At 49.8% G+C, this 24,025-nt stretch overlaps 1 protein-coding gene and 1 long non-coding RNA gene across 3 annotated transcripts in view; one reads left to right on the forward strand and one right to left on the reverse strand.

The window, feature by feature from the left end:
• LOC149335264 (adenosylhomocysteinase-like 1) overlaps positions 1 to 24,025 on the forward strand; it is a 266,601-nt gene that overhangs the window by 16,331 nt on the left and 226,245 nt on the right. Inside the window, exon 2 of one of the 2 annotated variants that reach the window (XM_089551926.1) lies at positions 5,475 to 5,600. The exons of the other annotated variant lie outside the window; for it this stretch is intronic. The gene's annotated coding sequence lies outside the window, so the exon portion shown is untranslated. The remainder of the gene's footprint in view (positions 1 to 5,474; positions 5,601 to 24,025) is intronic. 2 annotated transcript variants of the gene reach the window in all.
• LOC149335265 (uncharacterized) overlaps positions 18,627 to 24,025 on the reverse strand; it is a 38,370-nt gene continuing 32,971 nt past the window's right edge. Inside the window, exon 3 of the long non-coding RNA XR_016284029.1 lies at positions 18,627 to 19,101. This is a non-coding gene — a long non-coding RNA (uncharacterized LOC149335265). The remainder of the gene's footprint in view (positions 19,102 to 24,025) is intronic.

Below are 24,025 nucleotides of genomic sequence, written 5' to 3' on the forward strand. Positions count from 1 at the left end.
TGCTGATGGCGTGGCGACCATGTCCATGTCACATCTTTCCGAAGGAGTTGGTATAAGTCGTTGGCCACGGTAGCTCTTTGTTCCAAGAACCGGTCGTAGAACGTCAAGAGTCCGAGAAAAGCCTGTAGCTCCTGCTTGTTTGTTGGAGCTCGTGCTTCTGTGATCGCTCGCACTTTGTCCTCGGTAGGGTGAATGCCTTCCGCATCAATTCGGTGTCCCAGAAATTGCACCTCTGGCACCGCAAAACAGCACTTCGATTTGCTTATGCACAAATTAGCGTTTGCTAGCCTTTCGAGAACGAGCTCTAGGCGCACTGCATGCTCTTCAGTGGAAGTGCCACTGATGATGACATCGTCAAGGTAGACACAAACTCCTGGGATGCCCTGAAGCACTGTCTCCATGAATTTTTGAAATATGGCCGGGGCTGCAGCTACGCCAAAAGGCAGTCGCTTGACTTTGTACAAGCCTTTCAGTGTGTTAATTGCCAATAATTCAGCAGTTGACTCGCTCACCTTCAGCTGCTGATACGCCTGGGTGAGGTCCAATGTGCTGAAGACTCTTGCGCCACGTAGTACACTGAATACTTCTTCAGGTGTCGGTAGCGGGTAAGAGGACGCTTTAGTCACAAGATTGACGGTGCTCCGGTAGTCTCCGCAGAGGCGTATGGTTCCGTTCTTCTTGCGAACTACGACAAGTGGTGTGGCCCATTCTGAATGCTGCGTCGGCTCGATGACACCTTGCTGCTCCAGTTTGTCCAACTCTTTTTCAACTGAATCTCGGAGAGCAAACGGCACCGGCCTGGCCTTCAGAAATTTGGGTTGCGTGGCGTCCAACAACTCCAGTGTGACCGGGGGCCCTTCGTTTCCTGGAATCTCTTCCGAGAATACTCTTTCGTATTTCTCTTGCAGTTGCTCAACCATGTTCTGGCTCGGCGTCTGGTGTATGCCGCATATCATCACGCCTAGTGGAGAAAACCAGTTTCTCCCTAGAAGGCTTGATCCTGTGCCCTTCACAACAAGCAGAGGTAGCGTATGGGTCTGGCCGTTGTAGTTAACCTGCACGTTGGCAGAGCCCAATAGTGGCAGATTCTGTCCTGACCACGTTCGCAGGTGCGTGTCGTCTTGTTGCAGGGCGGGTGCGTCAGATGGCCATGAAGTTCGGAACGTGTCCTCACTGATCAGAGTACAGGCTGCGCCGGAGTCCACCTCGAACTTAATCAGCTGGTGATGTACGCTTACTTCTGTAAAAATCTTCGGTCGCGTGCCGAGATTCATGGTGTTCAGGTCGTACAACACAGATGGTGTTGCTGATGTTGTTCCATGGAGATCAGATAGCGGCGTATTCTCTGAGGCGTTGACGCTGTGATTAGGCTGGGAAGGTGACTTTATCTTGGCAAGTCTCCGTTTCGTAATGCATGCTCTTTCGATATGCCCTCGCTTGTGGCAAAAATTACACGTGGCTGACTGGAATCGACATCCCTGGGGGTTGTGTTGGTCGTCACACCGCCAGCAGCGTTGTGCCTTTTTGACCGATTTTACAACAACAGAAGGCTTGCGCACCTGGTTGCTTGTCTGGTGTACCGGCTCGGTGTTCCGGCGAATCCCTCTCTGCTGGTGACCGGCGCTCTCCGCTCGAACGGCGATGTCGTAAGCTTTGCTGAATGTGAGGTCCTTCTCAGCGAACAGGCGCTGCTGCAGTGACTCGTCACTCAGTCCGCACACAAATCTGTCGCGTAACATCACGTCCAAGGGAAGCATGGTGGTGTTAGCAGAAGAAGCTGCGTCTCCCTCCTGCCCGGTAGCTGTTGTCGACAGCGTTCCAAAATTGCAGTCGGCAGCGAGCTTCTTGAGCGCGGCTACGTAGGCGCTCACAGTTTCTCCTTCCAGTTGATCTCGTCGTTGGAAGCGAGCCCGGCTGTAGACCTCGGATGGCCTTGGGTCGTAGTGCTTTTGCAGCGCTTTTACGATGTCGTCGTAAGACACTGCCGCTGGTGTGCTTGGCTGAATAAGGGCGCAGACAGTATCGTAGGTCTGCTCCCCGCACAGCGTCAGCAGGTTGGCCCTCTTCAAGGCTGGGTCTGTGATGTTGTTAGCTTCAAAGTAGAACTGAAGGCGTCCAACCCACGATGACCACGATGAGCCGTTGAACTCTGGTATCTGATTGGGAAACCCTCGCGTAGCCATGGCTTGTCAATAGCGTTGCGTAGCGCGGGTCGAATCCACTTTCTCGTCGCCACTGTCGTGTCCGGTCGCTGTGTTGAATGCAGCGAAAGACGCACACGGTACTTTAAGACTTCGTTTATTTAAAGCCGATGAGGGTGCGACCAGCGTCGACCGAGGCAGGAGCCGAACTGGCCGCCCGAAGAAAGGAGGGAGCGGAGAAGCGTCCACGGGAGGGAGTGGCTTCCCAAAACAGGAGGAGGATGCGGGGGCGCACCATGGGGGGGCATCTGGCGACAGCGTGCGACGAAGGGCAAGTGGTCGTTAGGAGGAGGATGCGAGTGGTCGTTAGGAGGAGGATGCGGGGGCGCACACACACAAAAGCAATAAGGGGACACAACAATTCGTTAAACTATCAATCGAAACTTTTTATGGGCAGCTTATATAGAAGCTGTAGACTTCTTTCTGGCCTTGTGGCTATCGTGGGTCCTTTCTAAAAAGCGCATAGACAGCGAAATGACAAAACGAGATATGCTTCCCCTGCAACTCGCTAAGCATTCGGAAATCTTTATGGCAATGCACTATGTCGCGCTCAGTGTATTCTTGATTCTCGTTTCAAATGAATCCGTCTATCAGTAGACTGTCTGTAATAACAAAAGGAAATCCTAGCAATATGGGAAGACAGCCGACACACTGCACGGTATGTGTTGTCGGGAAACGGTGATCTTTTTTTATATAAGGACAAGACGGAACCCATACTGGAGGATAGGCGAAGTGCTTTTTTGTAATAACGGCACCGAACTCCAGCGTCCTCAACGCTGCATAGTCGTATAATTATAGCCGGCGAGCAGCAGCGCGGCGGACGGGTCATCAGGAAAAGCCCGGTTTTTCGGTCGTCGTTTTACCGCGCGCTGCAACGACGCCAACGCTGCAGATGACGTCATCCGTCATCGCTGTCGTCCCGCTTCGGGGGGCCGTGGATGACGATCTCGCTTCCTTCCGGCAGGCGGCGGCACTGGTGACCCCGATGGCAGCAGAGTGGAGTTTCATCCAATTACTGGGCACCCCGGTCTTGCATGAGCACGTTGCAGGGCGGCTGCCATGCCTGCAACGAGATTGCAAAAGAGACGCGAAAGTGTTGTTCTTGTTCCAAGCAATCTCGCTTCGCTTCGGGCAAATGCGTGCTTATTTAATAAGCGCTGCGATGCAGTCGCGTCAGGCCGGTTTGTTTTTTTAGAAATATTATGTTCATTGTACGCTTCAGAGTGCGCGCGTCGGGCTTATTGTCGCATTCCGTTATGCGGCAGCAAGGACACGGGAGGACGGAACGAGAAACAGAACGAAAAAAAAAAAAACTTCGAAAAAAAAAATTGGTTTGTTGTTGCCGCCTTGAGATGGCGCCAAAGGCGCAGCCTGGTGGCGCCACTTAGTGATCACATTGGAAACTTCTGGTGCAGAGAAATGGGCGGTCGAATTCGAATTGTGAAATTTCTTTACAGTACGCGACCTCTTGCCAAGCTCTTCCCGGCGAATAAAATGTTTTACAATCAATGCGGTATTTCGCTAAAGCTCTGCACTATGCAGAGTGTTGGAGGTCTGTGACTACTTTTTTTGCCTAGTGGCAATGTGACGTACTACTATGGACAAAAGTTTACAGAATGTGAAATCGCGAGTGAAAACTGTAGACTGCGTTGACTCGTTAACAAGTCGGCTTGTATTCGTTCGAACTTATGGAGAATTTCTGTCTCCTCAACGTCACCTCTTCGGTGTGGCAAATGTGTGCTGTGCAGCGTTTTGTCTCTGCAAATTAAGCGCTTAGGGCTACGCGGTTTGCTTGCACGTAATGCATGATCGACGGTGGTAAAGTGGTTTACGCGCTTTTCTGCCGTAAAATTGCACTAATAGAAACGATCCTCTTCAGAGCTTCAGAAGGGATAAACACGTCCAACGTAGGATCTCTTTTTCTCTTATTGAAGGACATCAGTAATTGCAATATGGCGAAATAGCGTACATGTTATGTAACATGAAGAATATTTCTTTATATTTGACAGATTAAATATGCATAGCTAGCCATGCCATACCGAAAGCCCCTGAACTACCTACAGTGGTAAAAGAGGCCGTGCGGTGGCAGTGCGACATGCGTACAATGTTTTAATCTGAACGTGATTAACTACAAAACTATCTTCTATTATCCGCTTGCTTTGAGGTTGCTAAAGGAACACTACTGCGGTTCGTTAGAGGAGCGCTAGTGACGTATCTTGTTTTGAAAGTAATATTGGCGTGCTAGTAGATATAAACCTGGTTTTAAATTGTTACCTCAGCCTTAGCATTCGTCTCAAGAAAACATTTGCCGCGAGTCTTAGATCTTGTGTTTATTTCAGCAGTTGGCTCACTGTGGCCAGTGAGCAAATTTAACTGGTGCTAACTGCTGTGTAATTACGTATTACTTTCTTGCAAGGTTAAATAGAATGACTCTTTTTGCGTGTTCTCTTTTTTTTTTGTACAGGTACCAAACATAAATAGTTGTATTTGTTCTTCCAGCTTTTCAATACCTTACGAGGTGCTGTATTCGCTAGAGTTGAGAAGTATAGTTAAATGCGTTGTTTTGTTTGTAATATTGTTGACATTTCACTGACAGTTAAACTAAGTTTACGTTCACGTTTATTCCTTTTATTTTTGCTTCTCCTCCTGAAGCATCTGTTCCGCCGATTTTATTATCGTAATAAAATATCTCTATATGCCACCTGCTACGTTTCTAGCCGCATGCACCATTTCTTACAAGAGTTTCTGTACACAGTTTCCTCTTCACTGTCTGTGGACTGTCTACAGAGCGCTTAAAAAAAAAAACGATATGAAGAATAGGAGAGTTTCCCAGTTCATAATTGGCTTCTCCGCGTGACAAACTGCCGAAATGATGGCGGAATAGGCAGTAGTCCAAAATAGGAAATATATAAGCACAGCTTCGTGATTCTTTTCGACGTGGGCTGTGTCGACACGGTAATATTGAAACCACGTCAAAATATGCACGAGCTGCTGTGATATTTCCTGCTAGGAAAACTGCCTGTTCTGCCATTATTTGGGTGAAGAGCGTGACAGAGAAGCCAACTTCATAATTGGGAAACTCTCGTATTGGCTCTCAGTAGAAACATCACAGGCGGCCCTTCAAAATGTATGTTTAATTTCAGCAAATATTGTTATGATCTGCTCAACTTTTTGTAAATTTCCTTATTGCGTTATGACAATGTTATTATTTCACTCATGCAACGCTCAACTATGGACGCAATGTTCTGTAATTCATTCCCTGTCTGCCCGTAGGACGACGACCAGGAAAAGTGTCCACCCGTGGGACAAGCCATGTCAGACCTAAGCGGATCGAACACAAACACGAACACTCGCACGGCTTCCTCTTCAGGGAGTGAATGGACGCCTAGAAACGACCGCGTACGTATGCTTCGCACGGCAAAAAAATACAAAAAAAGACACATTCATGCACGAGGAAACACTCTTGTATCGTCACGTCCCTACCCTTGTACTGTCCATTTTCAAGTTTCTTGCTCGACGTGTAATACTGGCAACAAGGTGCAGCTGAGCTCACCGCGTTCTTCAGAGTTACTGCACGATTATTCGCACCGCATTGTTCAGAATGCCCGCACGATAATTCGGACCTTATTCATCCGGTTGCCCGCACTATTATTCGCACCCGAAGAAAACGTCGGGTTGCGGGACCGCGGTCAAGCACCCGAGTGCACCCTCGAAGAATTTTTTTCTCTTTTATGTGAGGGTATAGTACTGTGGTCACCCAGAGTCACCTCGTTCTCACCTCTGCCACCACGTTCTGGAAGTTCGTCATCATACACATTGGCGGGCATATCAGTGGTTCACTCATAAGGTCGCTGTCGAGCACCTCATCACTGCATGGAGTCACCACCTGGCACCACGTTCAAGATGTCGTAATCACCAAAACTAAAAAAAAAGCAAGGCAAGCACCGGTCACCTGTAACGGCACTTTCTGTTCGCTTTTGGTCAATGAGGACTGTGGGCCTCATCACTGCACGTTGGTAATTGCCCGTTTAATTGCTGCGCTGTAATTGTTGCCTTCTCTTTTTGCTGTTGCAATTAACGCCGAATAGTGTTACGTTTAAGGCTGTTCGCAGTTGATGATGTAAAAATAGCGCACAGGGAACACAAGGGACGGAAAGTAAACGACGCAGACAAGCGCTAACTCGCAACTGAGGTTTATTGCTGACGCGCGCAATATAAGGTAGTCACTTTAAAAAAAAACACATAAAACAAAAACAACCACACACAGTCCCTCCTCGAAAGACCAAGTCGAAAGACCTTATATTGCGCGCGTCAGCAATAAACCTCAGTTGCGAGTTAGCGCTTGTCTGCGTCGTTTACTTTCCGTCCCTTGTATTCCCTGTGCGCTATTTTTACATCATGAACGTTATACAACTTGCCCAACTTTCCGCTTTGCTTAATATTCGCAGTTGCTTTACTACTGCGCGAACATGTTATTGAAGAGTTTCAGCTCGAACAGAGACCCAGATACGGTTGCACACTGCCGTTTGAAAACGGTTTCCCCGAGCGATCATGTGGGGCGGGCACCTGTCCTTGCGCATGCGCTATAAGCTCGTCCGACGTACATCAACCTTATAGAGTGCCTCTGTGCTAAAGCTCTCTATCTCGTGTTAACAGTCATAGAGTTCCTTACTATTATCTAGAGGGATCGAAAGCTGGCGGCGCTGCACTTCAGCCACTATGGACGCTCAAAGCATCATGGGGCGGTGAGCTACTTGTTGCGGCACAGTCGTAATTTTTCGGGAACACGGAGTGGCACTACTAAGGCGTTTCATTTTGAAAACTCTGTTCGTGTGTGCGCAGACGACTTTCGCGCGAACGCAGTGTGCAAAACCCATAGTAGTGAAAACGCGACGACACACGACGCCTATAAAAGGTTTCACTTTTCTGAAATGCCACTAAAAACGTCTTATAGTGTTTAAGCAACAACATATTTTTTGAAAACATATTTACTTTTCAAAGTGCGCCTGTTAATTACGAAATATTAGTTTTTATAGTGTTGATTACCTGACCAATAGGAGAGCTAGCCATCCCTTATTTTGGGCGAACTTTGCACTTAAATGCTTTTCTGCTCGTTTGTTGCAATTTACAGACAGGATATTGAACGTTAGGACATTCTTGATTATCGAATAGCGTTTATTTTTGCATTATTTTTTAGCCAAAAGTCGAAGTTCTGCAGTCGGTAGCTCACCGCACCATGATGCTTTGAGCGCCCATGGTGGCTGAAGTGGTCTCGAGGGGCCTCCATCCAAACTCCCATAGACGGGCCGCCAGCTTTCCCTCTAGGTAATAATAAGAAACTCTATGTTAACAGTGCTGCATATCCATGTGCTTCCGTTCTCAAAGCGGAACGTTGGCGTTCGACCGACTACTGGAAGCGGCCTCTAGTCTGCACAATCACAGTGGGGTGGAAGGGGTGCGTAGTTTACATAATTTTAAGTCGAATATGTGACACCTAAGGTACGTGACCTTTCATTTCACTCTTGCCTTCAACTACCTTTGTTGTTTTTTGCTCCTTTGAGAGATTCTTTAAATGTTGCGAAAAAAATAAAAGCACAACGTTCTAGCAACTGGAAACATGATTGGTAAGTTGGGGCAGTGAAGTTGCCCTCCGTGCTGTTGTCAGTTCAGACAAGTTAGATTTTTATTTATTTATCCGGCATGCATCTCGTGGATGTACCAAGTAGTCGAGTGGGCGAATTTCTGCGAGGGGGTTACCACTCATATACGCCTCTCGTAACCTCTTCCTCCTCCTTCCTGGTGGTTGGCTTGCAGCGCCCCCGCGTTTCCCTTATCCTTTTTGTCTTTGAGCGTATTTTGCTGTGAATGAATGCGGATTCACACAGCCGGGGGTAGGGTGTATCTCCAATGGGTAAACCCACCCGCGACCCCGCCCCCCCCCCCCCCCCCCCCCCCCCCACACCCCCTACGTTAAACCTATATTTATTTGCGTATTTACAGCGACAGCTGTTAACGGCACGTTTCTCGGTTCCGCGGCGTAACAAAGCGCCACGCTGATTGGTCAGCACGCAGTGACGTCACTGCATCGCTTTGTAGAAACGTGCCATGCTGAGATATCTGAACACTGCCAGGGGAGAGGACAGGTAAGGATTACTAAACACTACTACTATAATAAGGGAGTAATCATTAATCATCATCGTCATCAGCCTGACTACGTCCACTGCAGGGCAAAGGCCTCTCCCATGTCTTTCCAATTAACCCTGTCCTATCGCCAGTTGCGGCCACCGTATCCCCGCAAACTTCTTTATGTCATCCGCCCACTGCCACGCTTGCCTTCTCTTGGAATCCACTGCGTTACCCTTAAAGACCAGCGGTTATCTTGCCTTTTCATTACATGCCCTGCCCAAGCCCATTCCTTCCTCTTGATTTCGACTAGGATGTCAATAACCCGCGTTTGTTCCCTCACCCACTCTGCCCGCTTCCGGTCTCTTAGCGTCACACCCATCATTTTTCTTTCCATAACTCGCTGCACTGTCCTTAGCTTAAGCTGAACCCTTTTCGTTAGCCTCCACGTTTCTCGGCGTCCACCGAGCGCAGCCATACGGCTGCAAAGCAAAGCTGGACATCTGTGTTACAAATCCCTCCACCTTGGGGGATTGTCATAAACACTGGACCAGTATACTATTATGATCACCATCACAAACAGCAATCGCTCAACCTCTCGTCACACAGTAACCACGGGCTGTGTGCCACAAAATGGCGCCCGTGACGTCACCTGAACACTTCGGATTGTCACCTGTCCTTTTTTTTTTTGCTTTTCTGCGAAATCGATCGGATAGAAAAGGGCACGCAATAGGGGATATTCAAAATTCTGCAAGTGTGCTTTCCCGCATAATAATGTTGCCAAAGACAAGATGGCCGACTTCTCTATAAAAAAACTGCAAGGACTAAAGAACAGGTGGTAAGGGTGTGTAGAGAATGTGAAAAATGTGTTTTGAACGAATCAAACAGAAAACTAGTCTTTCTTGCTTTGTTTCAGCTGGAAACACATGGTCAGCCGTCTTGTCTTGGGCAACATTGTTATGCGGGAAAGCGCACTTGCGTAACTTTGAACATCCCGTATTGATGAGGCCTTCTTGCTGGCTTACACACCGCACCTCGTGGCCTGGTACGGGCTTGTTATCTTTCGTACGAATGACGCAGCAACTCAACGCGTGACACAGGCGTACTAACGACGCTGCGCTTAACGCAACAACATCGATGATGGGGCCTTCGGGGCTGACCTCTGAGGGGTCAGGTACGTGCATACAGTGACGCACTGGCTGCACCTGACGCCTTTGCTTATGCGGGGAGGGAGCACGCTCGGGACGTGGCGTCGTGTTTTCCGCGCCTTTGACGTCAGCGCACCTCCGACAGTCAAAGCACTGCCGTCGTCCTGGGCGTCCCTTACCTTATATAGGCGTCCGCTTCCCACCGCAATCTCGCGTTTCGTACTGGTTCTCTGGCTGTCTAGCGTCAAAGCACAGCTTGTCTGCGACTTCCCCACGTGTATTGTGTGTTCGTATACAAAGTTGGCGAAGCGGTAAATTGGTAAATTGGTTTTTGAGGAAAGGAAATGGCGCAGTATCTGTCTCACATATCTCGGTGGACACCTGAACCGCGCCGTAAGGGAGGGAGGAAGGTATAGGAGTAAAAGAAGAAAGAGAGAAAGGGGTGCCGTAGTGGAGGTCTCCGGAATAATTTCGACCACCCGGGGATCTTTTACGTGTACGTGCACTGACATCGCACAGCACACGGGTGCCTTTTGCGTTCCGCCTCCGTCGAAACGCGGCCGCCTCGGTCTGCCTCGGTCGGATTCGAACCTGGGTACTCCGGCTCGGTAGACGTGCGCCTTAACTACTGAGCCACCGCGGCGGGTTTTCGTCCCAACGCCGTTCGCGTGGCTTGGAGCTGGATATAGGAAACGATGATGGCGACGATTTCAGGTGCTGGTGTTGCCCAATGCTTTCCAGCATGGGGACTGCAGGTTTGCCGCTAAAGTGATGTATCGAATAAAATGCGATTAGAGAAATAACTGAAGCATCAAACAAATTACCACACCAGCGTAATCGCGCTGTATTTGCGCTCATGTTAGTAGAGCGAGGGCTTCAAGTAGAAGTCTGAGCAGGTCCGCGGCAATGGCGAGCACCCTTGCTTCTAGGAACTAAAGTCAGCGCTCGTGAGTTCTTTGCCGAAACATATGTGCACACCGGTACAGGTGCGGCCAGAATAATACGGAGCACAGGAAGGGTCGCGGAGCAGCGGAAACGTGCTTATGCGCGCTGCCTAGCAGTGGCGACAGGAACTATCTTAATTTGGTCGCGGCGAGATGGCGCCGGTAGCACGGACCCACTTTTTCCGCAGGCCTATCAACATCACAGCATATAGCATGCAATCCCTTGCTCTGTGATCGACTGATACTCTGCTGACAGCGCCATGCGCTTCGTTGCCCCGTCTCGCATCGAGGAGCGGCGCGCGCTGTAAACGGGCCCCAAGACGGCCGTTTTGGCATTACGTGTTATCTCGGCCCTTCAGTCCGCGCGGCCACCGCTTTGCAGAGATAGCGGCAGGGTTGCAGCAAAGAGGGGGGCTCGGCGGCAGGCACTCTCGCTGCGCGCCGATAGCCAGGGGTGTCTTTGTTGTGCCGATAGGTGGCGCTTAGATGCAGTTTCTGCTAGCTTGGCCGCCTTTCGCGTGCTCCGTATTATTCTGGCCGCACCTGTACATATCTTTGCACCGGTGCGCCTGCTCTTCAAAACGTTAAATGCAAGTAGCGGTGTAGTGCACAGTCATCTAACAGTTTATGTGCCGTACTTGCATGATTCATCGGTTGGAATAAAGCGTGAAGGTTGAAAACGCTTGCCGTGATCTATATCATATCGTGATCTATATCAAAGTGTACCCATGGTGGCAGCTTTCTGCCAGTCGCCTGAACGTATAGGCCCGTCTTCTTAACATATTCTTGAGTTAGACGTTTCAAAAGCCTTGGTGAAGAAACGTCTTACTGCGGGCGTCTTAAAGAAGTTTCGAAAAAGTCGTCTTGCCGTCGACGTATATGAGCCGTCTGAATCTAGCGCAAGACATGTGAAGCCATTTCGAGCTCTTTCAGGACGTTTCTAAGACGTTCTGTGTTTCGTGGGCATCGTCATTGTAGTTTGTCGTCAAATATTCCCCTATGCCCCTAACCGATAGGGTCACCCTATTCTAAAAGTTTCTATTGTGGTTTGTCGTCAGATAGCTTCACGAGGGTTCCCCAGACGAGCACGCACGTGTACAGGAAGACTTCAACGCTGGCTCGCCGCTGTCGTCGATCAACACGTGAAGGTAAAACTCTCGTTGCGACGACTTAATTACGAGCTTTGTTGCTTCGTTTCCTGTCGCCGAGCTTTCGGTCGGATTTATGAATGAGTTACCCTCCCTGGAAAGATACGGGTCTCGCTTTCGGAGGCCGATAAAACTAGTATGAACGAGTTCGTAAGACTACAGGCTGAGCCCTGACAGGGAGAGTCAGGTATTGGAAGGTGTTCTGGATGGGAGCTGGACTCGGAATTTAGTTGTAGTGCATGTCTACTCCGTCCTTGGGTTTTCTGCGCTGCTATTTAGACGTGTTCGCAAACAAATATTCTTTCAAACCGCTCTCTTTTCTATGACTGGGCGCATAGATGGCGCGAGCATCGGCATAAAAGGGGAGTCGGCGGGCGCCGCCAAGTTCGCTATCGTGCCGGCAAACTTGGACTAAGGTATGTTCTCACCCAAGCTGTTCCTGCGTGCTTTCCGCTATTGGATTTCGGTAGAGGTGCCTTCTGTATACTTTGGCTACGTGCTACCACGTGACGTGATAATGTGGTGGACCGGGAATCTGCAATTTTTATGAGCTTACGGTTGCCATGTCATTCTTGCCTGCCTACCGAGAAAAACAATGACGTAACCTCTCCAGGATCACATGGTCGCCTTGTGGCCAATGCTCGCTATGAGGATTCGCCCTTGTGGTCTTGTGATACCCATGAGCCTGGACCATTTAGTCTGTAAATGCTCCTGATAAATTCAGTGAAAACTATGCCACCGATTTGTTTCAAACGCTTAGGATGTCGTAATCTTGGTTCCTTAACATGACTGGCACATCTTTTAGAGCGTTTCGAACTTTTGGACGCGTGCTGGGGAATGTCCAATGTGGAGAAAACTATGAAATTTCCCCAGCACAGAGGAAAACTACAGCCCCCTCTTTGCTCAGATATGTGTTCCTGAGCGTAAGAAGTACTTAGAACTATACGCTTTAAAGTCTGTTAAAATGCACGGGGGATCTGCTATTTTTGTTTTCTTTTGGCAGCCTCGGTAAAGTGTGTTCGCTCTAACTCCGCCATTCTGAGGGTTTCCGTAGGGGATGGAAATTATACGAGCTTGACCTGGACAGCACAAGTGTATAGCGGAGAAAGAGGTTCTTACGGTGCTAAACCATTTATGATTTCTGTGAGCCTGCGATCCCGTTCTCCAATATTTTGGCTAAATTTCCCATTGCCGGTCTTGCCGGTCTTGGGAGACTATGGGCCACGTGCGGTTTTCATGTAGCCTGCGTGGGCCTCATACAAAGCCAAGTAGCACTCATAACTGAAGAGTCTATGGGGCTGTTACTCCTTCAGAGCGGGTGCCAATAGGGGATGGAAGGAGGTCTGGGAGTTGTCCCGCGTTGTCTGCCGCTCCATCTGTTATTAAGGCGAAAGCCTTTAATAGCTCATACTGTCGTCCGTCCGTTAACAAAGCGTGCCACGCGCGTTTAACTCTGGAACTAAAAAAAGAATAGAAGAAAACCAACGGTTGCTTCAGATAGGGGAGGAAAAAATGAACCTAGAAGCCAGGTTTGATGACTGTAGGTTAATTAGTTAATTAATCATAGGCAAAAATATCGAAATTGCGTCGAAATAGCGCGGACGTCGATATAGCCACGAGAACGGTGTGACGTCATGTCCACCGGAAGTCGGCACGGCATAGTGAAAATTGTCACAGAATGGTCGGAAAAACGTCGGATTTGTGTCAAACTAGGTGTACAAACGTGTAATTAAGCGTAATTAACACTTAAGATCCTCGAAAGATGTGTAATTTGGGTATCAATATAGCCACGGAACGATGTGACGTCACATCCACCGGAAGTCGTCACGACATGGTGTCCTCGGCTTTCGCCTCTCAACATTTTAGTTGCCAAAGGGTCCTCGAAATTTTTGCTGAAGTGTCGCGTTTGCCGGATAAGGACACGGTCCAGTCGCGTGTACCAATGTATAAGCCGGTAAGCGCAGTGATAGCTGAGCCTACGGAGTGACGTACAATCTTTGCCAAAAGTAACCAGGCTGCATGCTTTGTTCCTCATTCGTATAGCTAGTGGAGCAATTTTGTCATCCCCCCTCCCCCCTCCCCACCCCCAACCTCTAAATCTCTGTAAGGTTCGGAGAACCCTTGCCCTCAACTTTTGACCTTCAGGAAAGCCGTAAGGGTACCACTGTAAGGGTGAGAAACAAACCCGTTATAAAAAAACAACAACAAAAATCAAAACAAACACTGTGAAAGGCAGAGTTCTTTCGTCCAATCAAGGCCAAGGAAGACAACAATAGTCCCTCAAACATTTTAGCAGTGTTGAGGCTATTTTTCGAACAAATACTGCAGTAATTGCAAAGGTAGTTCTTGATGCTGCTTTGAAAGTACTGCGAGCGTTTCATTTACTGGTTAAATTAGCAGAGAAAGTTCGCACGAGCGCAGCGCTGCGAAGGTCTCATGCGTAGCCGTGCGCCTCTATCCGTAAACAACGGCGTCCGCCGAGCCAGCCGAGCCTGCCGCGCGCAGCAGCTGGGCACTGGTGCTCCTTCCTTCCAAGAGATGGAGCCACCAGTCGCGATGGTGAGGGACGCGTTTTTCAGCGCACTCCGTTGTGACTGGCTGAGATCGCCGTAGCCGTTACAGCGCTGCAAACGACTTGTGAGATGGAGCGTAGTTGCTTTTGGCAATGACGGGACATGGCCGTACATTGTGCGTCGTGTCGCGGTGAGCCATCGTCGCTTGCACTTTGTACCGCAATCGTATGCTCGCCTTTTTTTGTGTCACCGGTGACGGCAGCAGGGAGAAGATTACACATTCGTGGCCGTTTCACAACCCACCGCACGGTCGCTACCATTAGGCTCCGCCCACACTGATTACCGACAGTCGCTTCTGCCCTCCGGGTGCGCGAGGTCTCTCATGAATGGGACCATTTATTCTCTTCTGTTTTTTCTTGCATCGCCGGGACTGAAAAGTTAATTAGGAAAACTGTTTTTTTTTTACTTTTCTGTGAAATACAGCAATCATAATAAAGGCTCTCAGGTCGGCGGTAAAGGCGCCTGAATAAAGCTGCAGGCTTAATCTGCGCTCAGAAGTCCCAGTGTTGCTTGAATCTAAGCTGTCTTTTGAAAGGCAGTGTTAGGGGTGGCCGTTGACAGCGCACCACAGAAGGTAATAATATACCTTCCAGGACCATTTGCATGTCTCGTTAGGCTGTATAGCGCGCCTCCTGAACAGTTGCAGCGCCTAGAATAGGCTCCGTCAAGCCCATAAAGTGCTACCATGTAGACGGCAACATTGAAACCGCGGCGCAATTTTCCAGTGAACTCTGAGTGGACACCATTCAGCACTGATGCTGTTTCCAAGAATGTCCGCATGGTGACACCATTGGCATTGCTCGCACGACTACAGTGGGTTCAGACGGCGTCACTCAGAGAAAATGTACACCGTCAAAAGTTCCCAGGCCACATTGTTCGCTTTTCATCGGTATATCCTGGCACTTAAGATTTCGATAGAGCTATCGAGGTTCTCAGATGGTAGAACAATCCTTCTTATATTCTCCACAGATATTTTGAGCTTCGAGGGTATCTCAACAGCCCGACTATGCTGCTCAAAAGCAAACCCTGTGGCCTTGGAACTTTTGACGGACCCTGTACATACTTTCGGCATAACCGCTCGGCTGTTCGGGCTCATATTTCCCACAGAGGTGGAATCTGGCGGCCAGTTTTGCTTTATATACCTCGTGTGGGTCGGGAACATGCCAGATTCGGTCCGAGTTGATCTGCATAGATAAACTCTTAGTCCTTTATGGAGTGGACTAACTGTTCATCCCTTTGAAGTTAGTCCCCAAAAGGACGAATACCAGTGGCAGGTCAGTTATTCCCCAAAAGGACTAACCTCCCTACCCATTTTCATCCGTTTTTTCTTAGAGCGTAAATCCCAATTGTTTGCGGCGACGACGAACAGAAAGCAATATTGCTGGTGGCGCCATCCCACGCGAAAAGCGCTCTACAGTCATGCTACCGTGTGCGCACGAGGAGTGCAGGGGGCGCGGTCGCCCCCCCCCCCCCCCCCTCCCCTCCTCTCTTCCCCTAATCATCAAAGGGGTGCCAAGTCTGCCCCATACCTTCACTCTCTCGGGCCTATTCCGCCGCCGCGGTGGCTCAGTGGTTATGGCGCTCGGCTGCTGACCGGAAAGACGCGGGTTCGATCGCGGCCGAGGGGGTAGAATTTCGATGGAGGCGATATTCTAGAGGCCCGTGTACTTACTGTGCGATGTCACTGCACGTTAAAGTACCCCAGGTGGTCGAAATTTCCGGAGCCCTCCACTACGGCGTCCCTCATAGCCTGAGTCACTTTGGGACGTTAAACCCCCATAAACCATGGAACCAAACCTGTTCCATCGTTATTTATAGTGCAGTGTTGTGGGCATGTGGGTTTTTTGACGATACTGGCGGCCGAAAACCCATGATGTTGCGTTCTAAAAACTGTTTACTTGCCAGTTCACTGAGGCAATCTTTTCAGGTTCTTTTCTGCAGTTAATAAAAGACAGATGCGTATATATTCTGCGGTTTAGAGTGTTTGTAAATTCCTTCTGAAGCGCGTTGTTACATTGATGCCTCAGCAGCGCAGGGTGTGTCGTCCTCCGCCGATGTTACACATGAAAGTGAAAACTACTGCGCAATGATATTTTGTAATTACATCACATTGAAATAAATGTTTTATGATCATTCCCCATCTTTGCACTCCGTTTTGACCATAGGGGCTTAGGTGAGAGGAGGTTGGGGGTGGGGCGGCTGCGTTGAAACTTCGCTCCTCATCATGGAGAACCTAGAGTGTAGGTTGCTGAGAAGCACAGAATGGAGGGGCGGTTGCGTACAACGTTCTTTTTTTTTTTTGTGCCAGATATGGATAAAGTAGTCGATGAAGCACGTTCAAGCCAAAAGTGCAAACTTACTTCACAGCCGCGAAAGTAGAGGGCTCGTTCCATTGGTGAGCGCGGGATGGCGCTACCGGCAACACTGCTCCGAAAGATCGCCGTTTTGTTTGGTCGTCGCCGCAGGCGATGCGAATTTGCGATTAATTCTGAGAGAATCGGGATGCACCCCACCCAAACTTAATAAGAAACAAAACCGAGCGCCGAGTGCGAAACAGTCGGTGGAGCGATTCAACTTGCAGCTGTTTTGAATCAAAACCCTGTCAGTCTTTGAACTTACTCCCCCTCGGCTGTATACTTGTCGTACGCTGCGAAGTTTTGGAAGTCGTCTAGGCTTGTCGGAGGCGCCTACAATTGGAATCGAATGCTGGTCCCAGGAAACGGCCCGCGTTTCTGGGCTCTGCTTGCCGCGCAAGACGCGGACAATGGACGTGTCAAACCTCTCGCCTACCCTGACAACACTCGGTTGCTGTACGACGAAAGCGGCAGCCGACCAGTTAAATCCGCATCCACACAGCCTTCTCTCGGTTCCACACATCTCGCCCTGCCTTCTTTCTTTCCACCTTCTTCTTTCTCTTCTTAAGGGCCAGGGGCGACTGGGTTGGTTGTTGCGGCACTATTCTGTGAGTGCAATCACATCACGCGAGAACGGGGACACACGTACGCGAGACACTTCACGGAGGAGGCGGCGGATTGCTGGGGGTGGCGAATAAAAGTAGGAAGAAACGGAGGGGACGTAATACGTGTCTCCTGCCATGCGCAGAGGGCGCTGTCGAAAGCACGAGACACCTAACAGAAACCAAGCAACAGCAGTAATAACAACCGCAACTACTGGGAGCACGACAACCGAAGCAACTAACAAGCAAAGCGACAGGAGGGCGGCGAGCGGCCAAAGCTAGGCGTCTTTCCAGTGACGCGTCCCTGCGCAGCGGTCCGTGGTTGTGCCGCTCCCGCCTTTTTCTTGCTGCGTCGGAATGCGGAGACCTCGCCTGCATGCGACTCCATCCGAGACGAACGCGTTCCTCAGTGTTACGACAAGGTTGTGCGGAGAGTTAACTCGAAGATGCGCGTTTAGCGTGGCTGTCGCTTTTCCGGGCGCGCATTATACGCGCTCGGTTGTGTCGTTGCTTCGTATAGTGCCCTGGGCGCCGTACGCACCTTTCTACGACCCTGCTTTTTCACGTACCTGTGCGGCGTGGCCACGGAGAACGGTGCTGAGAGCCGAAACGTCGTCCCCGTTCACCGGTAGACGCTGGAGGTTGTGCCGGGACATTCGCAGCGTGCTGCCAGGGTTGCCTGCCGGCGGAGGAGGTCGGGAGAGGTCGCCGGCAGGTCACGTGCCTCGAGATATGTAGGCGATTGTAGCGAACATGGCCTGGATGTCTGGAGCACGGGTGGCGACGGGGTCTGGTGCTGTGCTTTGACGTGTCTCTAGTTGCACTTGTGTCTCTCTGCAGTGGCGTTGACGTTCTTGAAACGGGTCTTTGAGGAAGACTGCAGGAGGTAGTGGAACAACCACTGGAGGACTGTCCAAGCAGTGTCTGGTTCTTCTGTGGTGACATGCTCCTGTACTGGGTGCGGTCTCAGGCTAAGATGGTACCTTAGATCGAAGTCAAGATCGAGGTGTCCACTGGCATGTCTCCAAAGGCGGCTCGCACAAGATTGTCCAAAAGCCGCGGCAACGACGACTGGCGCCTGCTGGGGTCTTCAAGTCTCTAGTGCTTTTATGACGGGGTCTTGTGCTCCGACTCTGATGTTTACCACGGACGTGTGAGTCTACGAAACCTCCCGCGTTGAACTTCTTGACAAGCTGTCTTTCAGAAGACTCCTCATGACGCTGGAGCAGCTCTGTGGTCTGTCGCTGTGATCTTCGGTGATTGTGATGACAACAGTGTTTCCTTGATGTGTGGAGCTCCGGCTAGCTGCGGTTCTGCTGGGCGCGGTGCAACTTTGTAAACTGTTGCGGCCTTCCATGTATAAGTGGGGCTGTGTATAGCTCTGCGACAGTGACCTTTCAAAGCAGCGTTGCTTGCTTCGTGGTTTTTTGTGAAAACTTCGTGACTGTTCTATCGTAGTTCCTCTGGAGGTAGATGCTGTGAGTTTTGGGGCCACGAGGGCCACAGATTTATTTTTTTTAAACTCTTCTCATGACCGTCGAGGCTGAGCATTGCCGTGTGTGTTTCGGGAAGCACGGAACCTGGGCTATTTGTGCCTTGCTGTGGCATTTCGTGCTTAACGAATAGCTCCTTCTCAATGTCTTTTCGTAGATGACTCATGGACTTGACGTCTTGAAAATAGAAAGACATCCGATGCATTTCTGCGGGCGTCTTAGGGAACCTAATGCTGTGATCGGAGCCTATATCTCGCTGTTTCTCTGGGCGACTAGTAAGTCTTGGAGAACATTCATCCACTGACACTTGTTCAGAAAGTTCAAGGTACCTCACTTGGGTGTCCGGTGGATTCTGGAGCTTTTCATGTGATCCCTGTTCCTGGACAGTCTTGCATCAGATTTTCCCTGAGTTGTGAGCCCCATGATGCCCTAACCATTTGGTACCGTTCTGTGTACTCGTTCCACTTCGATAGGTGGCGTTTACTTCCTCCCGTTGCTGTCTTGTGGGCGTGTTCCTGTGACGCAGAAACAGGGAGAAAAACAAAACAAAAAAAGACGTGTGAATTTCAATAGCGCCTTAAAAAAATTGGCTGCCAGTTGCTGCAAAGACCCGTCGCGTGAGACATAGGGTTGCATAACGTGGGTATGAGAATCAGTGTTGCCATTCTTGCAGACAGTATTAGAGTGGGTTCATGGTTTCATGATAGAATAACAGTCTCTCATGCAAGTTTGTCACTGTAGCTGCCTTTCAAAACTCGCTGTTAAAGAACTAATGCAAGGAGCCGGTGGACACGCCATTGCATGGAACTGCCGCTCGAAAGTTCCTTCAAGTTCTATGTTGAGATTATGCGCTGACATGAACCTGTCGCCAGCTCAGAACCAAGGAACGAAGCAGGGACGGCGGCTGGATGAATAGAACTCCTGCATACATCGGGATCGTGTAAACCTGCCCCAGCAACTTTGCTCCGAACCTTTGACTATGAGACCAGCGACCCCGCAAGCTTGGTTCGCTGACATGTTTACGGAAAGTAGTTCGGGACCGGTCGAGCAATATTTGACTCTGCGTATCGACAACAACACGAAGCCTCGGAGATTTAGCGGCTGCACGCCGTTCGTGCATTTGTAGTGCTTGGATTCCGAACTAGGTTCCGCAACGTCTCGATGAGAGTAGCCGAGTCTCGGTATCCTCAGTAAGTGGTACCTGACGCTGACAAGTGCGCGCTTACACATGCAAAGAGGTTGGCTTCACCCGGCCGTGTCAAGGTGAAGAGCCGTTATCTACGGTAGAACTGGATTTCTCGGGTTCGCTCGGGTGACGAGACGAGCATACCTTATAACTTACAAGAGAAAGAAAAAAAAAGAAAAAAGGGGAGGGGGGCTCGGAGAAACGTGCCGTACAAAACCGATTCTTTGGGAAAAAAAATTACAGAGGTGGTAGCACTGCTTGGCAGGCGCTAGAAACTATATATAGAAAGCAAGCTTATAGGGGCGTCTGCAGTCCACCTTGAACGAGAGGGAACGAAAGGCAGAAGAAAGCAAACAAAAAAAGAAAGAAAAAGCCGTCTCCAACGCCTGCTTTCAAGGGCACACCGCCGGTTCAGTCGTAATCGACGCTGGTATACGCTGTCTCCGAGGCTGGTGGTAGCGTTTGTGTTGTCCCCCAACAACGTCTGTAGCTCACTCTGCGGAAATTATTTTCGTTTTTTTTTTTTGCTACCGTGCCGCACTCATTTTTTTTTTTTTTTCTCTTTTCGTGTCATTTTCCCTCTGCACAGTCGCGCTCGAGCTAGTTCGCAGAAACGAACGTCTCTGGCAGCAGCGCACGCGACGGACTCCAGCATTCGGCGTAGCAGACGACACTATAGGAAGTCCGGCGGCTATACAACCACTACGCGAGCCAACTGTACAAGTGTACAAGAGTGTCTCTCCTCTGCGGTTAACGAACGGTTCTTACGCAAGACTCCTCGACAACTGCCACCGTCTCCGCGTCGGCAACGGGTGCGACGTGTTGCCAAAGTGAAGAAATTTTGCCGGCGCTTCCAAGTCTGGCGTGGAGGCTTCTTCCGTAGCTGCTACCGCTAAGGCCGCTGGCACGGTATCGTCTGCGACTCCGCCTCTTGATTGGGTGTGGTGGTTACGCCTGTGTGTGTGTGTACGTGCGTGCGTAATTGTGTGTTCGTTGCTAATGTGACTGCTTCCGAGCGGCTGTCCTGTCCACACCATTAATTATGCGTCTGCGGCACCGATAAAGAAGATAAAACGCCAAGAAAGGAATTCCGTTCTGACTGCGCTAACGTATTCAGTGTTTCCGCTTTCAAGGAGCCGCGTCGCTTCAGTTTCGTTCGTGTCGCCTTTGCTTATGTTCGCTGTTGTCGTCGTGCGGGAAATCTCATTGGACGACATCTTGGATAATACCTAGTTGCGTCTGGTTCTGCTAGCATTGCCAACTAGCTCACCGACCAGCCTGGTGCGTCAACAACTTGGTTTGTGTGGTTTATTCTTAGTGAACGTCTTTTTTTCTTTTGCATATTGAGAAACGTGAATTATCATTTTCGCTGTCAAGCGTCTGCCATCGAGTGTCCTGTTCGAAAAGCCCGTCAACACTCTGACGATAGGGAATCCCATCCAAGACCTTCTTCACCGTGTAATTTTGTTTGCGGACCAATTAGGTCACGTGCGCTGGTGACAGGTGAGATTGGCGAGATCCTTTTTTGCGTATAGTGTTCCGTCGGTTTTGCCGGGCGCCGTTTCTGAGGACTTGTTTTCGAAGGTGTGTTCACGGCTCTTCGAACGTAACGCCGGACTGGTTAGCGCTCGTAAACATGGACGGCTTTCGTCGGCCTTTAGGAATTGCGCTATCAATCGAATGAGCTCCAGTTGACACATTTGAAATAGAGGCACATCTTTCTTTTATTTATTGAAACATCCTCTGGACTGTCAGTCATCGACGATTTTTCGCTGGACCGAAAAGGGGACCTACGATTCCCTCTCGGAAAATCGTATCTGCTGTTGGCGAGGAACTCATCGCTTTTGGTTACTTTTTCTCGTAATCTTGGCAACCTTAGATCCTTTCTCGCATGTCGTGACGCAAAGACTCCGGTGAAGCAATCACAAGTGCGTGAGAACCGTCGCAAGTTGAGGAAAAGTGGCACGTTGCATGCATTCACCCATTATATGCATAGTGTGTCTCGGCGAATCGTTTCCGCCAAGACCCTTGATCATCTCCCTTGAGTCATCCAGCTCCCATTCGTTTATTTCGTGGCAGAATGACTATGGAAAAAAGGGTCTGACTCAGAAGTTTACTCAGAGTCTCCAAATTGTCCCCGCCGAACCCACGAATTCGGAACTCGCGAACGTTTTCTGCAAAGCGAAGATCCACGGTCGATTTCGTAACTCCGTTTTCACTCGTTCTAAGAATAATAAGCTGCATAGGAACGACTTCTGTCTATTATACGAGGCACCCGTTCGATTACCATCCGGTACCAAGCATAGCTGTAATCGCTGAGAACCCTACGAAGCCTTACCGCTCTCTATAATACAGCAGCAGGAACGGTAGTAGTGCGTTAGTTCTATTACGTCGTCTCCGCGTGTGTGTGTACGGAGTGTTCCGTCTTCCGTGTTTCCCCGGTTTGGACCAAACACGAGAGGGAGGGGCAGTGGCTCGATTGAGTGATCATCCATCTATCTGCGGGGGCGGAGAGCTCCACGCTGGGCTGGCCTGCGCAATCGTGCAATTTGCCGCCAGGGCTCCGCGTGACTGACTGACGTGCATAGATATATAATACACCGGGACCGCAGCAGAGGGGGAAAATGGGAGAGAGATAGGCGTCGGGTGCACGTAATTGCCCCTCCAGAGTCGACCTTGCGCATCCGCCGGGAACACTAGAATTCCTCACTCTCTTCAGTCTGTAGTGAGAAGGAAAGAAAGGCTGCTTGTGTCTCTCCATTTGTCGTCTTGTGCGCCCTTCCCTTTCCTTATTTCGCATCGGCTACCTTTGTCGGCTACGAAACTGCGGTCCTTCTGGTCGCCAGCACCACGTAGCAGACGACAACGTGTCCACTCTATCGTCTGCTTCGTCCTGAAAATCTTCGTTTTCTTTTTTTCTGCGCAGTTTTGAAGCAACGCTCCTTTTCGTAACGAGGTCTTTTTTTTTTACGTTGTTTCGGTTTTCCGTCTACGTACCTCCCTGGACAGGCGCCGACCTGTCTGGCTGTGTGTGTGTGTGCGAAACTGTGGTGGCAGGCTGGCTCTCTACGCAGTATTGCAGCAGACGACGGCGCCCTGACCACACGTTCGTCTGCTTCGCCCGCCTGCGAAGTTTCTTTTTGTTCCCTTGTTTTCAGCAAGACGTGTAGCTCCTTCGCTGTGAGTGTTTTTTGATTGTAGAGTCTCTTCTGAGTAGGCGTGTGAAATCAGTCTGCGCTCATTTCGGTTGGCTGCGCAAGAGTTCTGCGACAGAGCTCTACAACACGGGCGCAGAATTGCGTGTTTTGCTTCATTCTTCTGTCGCTCTCCTGTTAAGGAGTGCTATCTGTAATGATTACAGGTCCTGTGTCAATCCTGTATACTGAGTGACCAGTTGTCTGACATTGCAGAAGGGTGATCTGAGCTCCAGTCTTTTCCGACGGATTCACTTAGAAGCATTTCATAGTGAAGCACTTCTGTCGTCTGTTCTTTTTATATTTTCTGGTAGCCTTCAATTGAAGCCTCAATTTTCGGATTCTGGAGCCCAGAATTAGCCGCCGAAGAGGAACACCTTTGCAGTTACTCGACGGGCGCGCATTTTTCCACGGACAATCGCGCAGTGCAGACTTGTTGGCATACTTGTCTTGGCTTGGAATTTCGACTTGGCTTTTGTTGCAACAGCCTGTGGACGTTCTTCGACCGCGTCTTTTCATGCTCTTACACCCGTAGTGGCTTCACTGCACAGCGCTGCCTTGCTGGGTTGCTACTTTCTGTAGCGGTACAAAGGAACGCTTCGAAAGTTATCCACAAGAAGTTGAGCCGTTAGAGAAGCACCGTTGAAAACCTGCGCTGCTTTCCATGAAGCGACGCTTTTGAGGTAGTGAACGCGTTTAGCTTTCGCTGGTCCATTGTTTCCAGTGAAGATGTTTTGCTGCCGCCTACGGCAACAGCATTGAAATCTTCGTTGCCAATTAGACGACCTTCTATTGAGTCTCCATCGCCTTGAACAGACTCCGTGTTCAGGGTTTATTGGATGTCCAGGAGTACTTTATCTTGTTTTCTCTTCAAGGGACATTGCGATATCGGTGTCAACATTGATCACACTACTTTAGTCGAGGCGATTTCAGGCTTTGTTACCAGGTCGACTACGGTACCGAGGTATCAGCCGTTCGCCAGGTACTAAACTAAAGACACTTTTTGTTTTACTGCTAAAGAACCCACCTGTTCGTCTGACGCGCACACATTGCGACGAC

Source organism: Amblyomma mixtum, chromosome 7, assembly GCF_055824585.1.
Source record: "Amblyomma mixtum isolate Tamu chromosome 7, ASM5582458v1, whole genome shotgun sequence".
Taxonomy (NCBI): Eukaryota; Metazoa; Arthropoda; class Arachnida; order Ixodida; family Ixodidae; genus Amblyomma; species Amblyomma mixtum.